We start from the raw sequence: 3,826 nt of genomic DNA on the forward strand, positions 1-3,826 counted from the left end.
GCACTCTACCATTTGATCCACAGCTGCTATACCAGCTTTTTTGTAGTTAACTGGAGATAGGTATCTCATGGACTTTTCTACCTGTGTTAACATCAAACCGTGATCCTCACATCTCAGCTACTTGAGTACCTAGGATTATAGGTGTAAGCTCTAGTACGTTTAAAGAGCATTTTCAATGAATCTTTGTTTATAAATTGTATTTGAATATTATAAAATATATTGAATATTATTGAAGTATATTTATGGTCTATATAGCAATTTTTAAATTTTTCCAGGGATACTAATTCAAAATAAATTTATGAATAAAAGCACAATATTTGAACGTGTTATAGGATGTTTAAACACTTGTATGTTGCACAGTAGATTAGAAGTTATTCATGATAAAATGGGGAAATTTGGACTTTTTCTATTTTACAATAAAATTTACGAATGAATATATTCATATTATTGTTCAAGTTAAAGAATGTGCCAGACTCCTATTTGCATAGAATTTTAATACCATTTCTTGTGGACATAGCTTAGTAGTCGCATGGCTGCTTAGCATGAAGAAAGCCTGAGGTTATAATTGCCAGCACAGTGAATTAGGAACAACTTCCATCCCTTCTTCAATTAAAAAAAATTAACTCTATTTATGCTAATAATAATTTTATCCCATCCTTTGAGATTCATATAGAGCCATGTTTGCTGAATTAGGATGTATCATCAGTTAACTCTAGGAGTGCTGGTTAATGACCAGTCAGTAATATGCTCAGACTTTACAAATATTTAGAAGTATTTCCAGGATAGGACATTGTGGAAGTACCAGAAGAGTCAGTCAGTCTGGAGGGGATTCCCAAGGTATTCTTCCATTATATATATTTAACAGAAACTTTTTTTAATAAAAGATCATTTGTACTTGGACTGAATTAATCGTCAAGAGTTTTTTCAAAATATAATTTCCCAGAAACATTTTCTTAGATTTTGGTGTGGGAGGACAAAATGCATAAGCAATTGTGATAATCAAAATCAACCAAGTGCTGCTCAGTAGGAAGTGTAGGACAGGTAGGGAATTAGACCTTACTTCCCCTAGTGCTTAACAAGGAATATCCACACGTTTTTTGTTTTTTTTTTGTTTTTTTTTAGAATGATGGTTCTTGCAAAACACCTCGAAATTTTACTCAGGTTACAAAAGTAGCAACAAACTACTACAGAAAAAACACATAGTATAGCTTAAAGCTCATCCTCTGAAACTGCAACAGTCACTGAAAAGCCAGGATGGGTTTTAGTGTCAAAAGTACATATTAGGAATTGAACTGATTTCTGGCTAGCTATAGTCTACCAAATGCCACACTAAACCAAGGCAGACAGGTGACCAGCAAAGCTGTCCCCCATCCACTCTATGCTGAGCTAGACCTTCTCAGATAAAGAAGTTTTTGACAGAAGAAAACATTGCTTCTCTACCTCCTCCCAAGAAAGCCCACCAAACTGGTTTATGCAGAAAGGATTTAAAGCAAACCTGCACATACACTTAGCATGCTCCAAAGGCAGGGCAGTTCCTACTCTATTTCTAGCACATAGCCTATGTTCACTGGAGCCAATACAACAGGTGCACAGTGCAGACAGCATCTTTGCTTTCACAGCACTAACTCAAAAGAACACAGAGAATACTTTGATCTTAAGTGGAGGATCATGACATTTCATGACCATATATATCTGCTAGGTTAGCCTGAGTTTTCATCTATAAAATTTTTTTTCAAAAATAATGCCTAAGATTTCTAGAAAGTAGGACTACATGAGAACAAGCAGCAGAGTGTTACAAGCAATGCAGATGTAAGATAGTTTTTGGGTAGAGTACATCTCTCTCAGTTGGTTCCTACAGCCAACACACCTTATGGCAGACAGCTGGCAGGAGGATCTGGCAAAGTGAGTAGTCCCAGACAAAACCCCACTGAAGATGCAGGTCTGAAACTGACCCATGTGACAGAGCTGTGCACACACTGACTTGTGCAAAGTCTGCTGGGACAAAGGGCTCATGATAGCGGGTTATTTCATGCTGTTGACACTCCATGTGCCCTGGACAGGGGTCTGGCTCAGAAGCACCTGGGAGAGGTGTGTACATGGGGAAGGAAAGAAGCTCGAGGGTGGCTGGATACAAGAAGGTGTTCTAGGAGAAATGGTCCGGAAGGGTGAGGTCATGTTGTCTGTGACCCATCAATACTTAACATAAACAGCAAATAAGCAGCAGTCTTTCAGAGACGCATGTCTGTGGGCATAACGGAAGTCTCTAAGCCTACCAGGCTAGTGACATCATCCACGATGGTCCCACCCATTGCCTGGAGGTGGGCCCTAGTGACATACATTGTTCTGGGAGGCTGGTGTAGAAGATGATTTGCATAAGGACGTCACCACCAAGCCACTGCTCAAGTCTAGTCCTCATCCTTCTTTTTCTGCTCTGTAGTCCAAAAACATTTCTTTAAATGCCAGAAAATCAGTAAATGTGAGCAGCATGTCAAATATGTCACCAGCCACTTCATCTTTATAGTGTTGTAATGTTGTTGTGAAAAGTGGCCATGTTGAATCCAAGGATCCGCTCCAGCAGCTGTTCTTCAATATACTTTTCTACCAGAGAAATATATTCATTAAAAATGGATGTGTAGGTAAGTTTATTCTCTTCGGTGTCTTCAAACTCCTGGCAATACTTGTCCATGAAGTTTCTCTGTAATAACTGGAACTCATCATCCATGATAATGTCCCCTAGACATCCGACCACAGCATCAAATTCTTCATCAGAGGCAGAAGAGAAGGACGGCGCGATGCTCTCTTCCTCCAGGGGGTTCATCACTGCAAGCAGCATCCACCCACAAGGGTGAGCGGGCCCGCTGCCTCCTACTCTACTCCACCCGCCGCCCTGCTCCGGCCTCCGTTAAGCTCTGCGAAGCCCCTACTCTCATGGAGGGCGCAGCAGGCCCGAGGAAGCCTCACTGCCCAGCCGCGGCCCACTCACGGCACAGCTAGGTCATGGATCACAAGTAGGGCCGAGCCTCAGGTCTCTGGCGGGGCTTCCCCACCGCTCTACTCGTGCCCCGCACAGCCACAGTCACCCAGCTGGTCTGACTGTCCCCACACGTTTCTTGTTTGTTGTTGTTGTTGCTTTGTGCTGGTGCTAGGGGTTTAACTCAGGACCTGGGCACTGTCTATAGTGTTAGCTGCCCTCTATCTCAGGTCCTCAACCACTTTCCCCAAACCAGTTGATCTGGTCAGGCCTACCTGCAACTGGCCTTCAGCTCTGGATGTTCCTCCCTCTTCACTTCCTGCCTCCAATAAAAGTTCCCCACCCCTAGTCCCCTGAATATCAAAATGCCCTGAACAAAGGCCAGGTATCATTTATCCCTCTCCTGTGAGAAAAATGGCCTTGTCCATCCCTGCTGACAATAAACTCCTTTTGCTGTGATGACTGTGTCCTTGTGATCTTCTGCGATGGTGGCTTTCAGCCAGCACTCTACCACTTGGGCCACTGTGCACCACTTCTGGCCTTTTTGTTAGTTAATTGGAGGCAAGAGTCTCATGGTCTTTCCTGCCCTGGCTGGCTTCAAACAGCAATTCTCAGATCTCAGCCACTTGAGTAGCTAAGATTCCAAGCATGAGCCTTCAGTGCCCAGTAGAAGTACTTTTTTTTGCTGTCTTTTGTCTTTCCCTGTGGGGAAGGGGAAGCACTTTCAGTAAAGGTCACTTGGTGGCTCATGACTGAAGCTACAAACTGGGAACCCTTAAGTGGTAAAGACATGAAGTATGAGACTGATATTTTTGATCAAGTTTCCATGTTTCCTTTCACGAGAGCTAAAAAGTC

At 42.6% G+C, this 3,826-nt stretch overlaps 1 pseudogene across 1 annotated transcript; it reads right to left on the reverse strand.

Annotated features, from left to right (window-relative positions):
• Window positions 1-2,318: 2,318 nt before the first annotated feature.
• LOC138839573 (ADP-ribosylation factor-like protein 2-binding protein pseudogene) lies at window positions 2,319-2,818 on the reverse strand (annotated as a pseudogene). The gene has a single exon (XR_011375991.1). The product of XR_011375991.1 is annotated as an ADP-ribosylation factor-like protein 2-binding protein pseudogene (transcript).
• Window positions 2,819-3,826: the final 1,008 nt, after the last annotated feature.

Source organism: Dipodomys merriami, unplaced genomic scaffold, assembly GCF_024711535.1.
Source record: "Dipodomys merriami isolate MVZ:Mamm:240054 unplaced genomic scaffold, mDipMer1.0.p SCAF_3, whole genome shotgun sequence".
NCBI lineage: Eukaryota > Metazoa > Chordata > Mammalia > Rodentia > Heteromyidae > Dipodomys > Dipodomys merriami.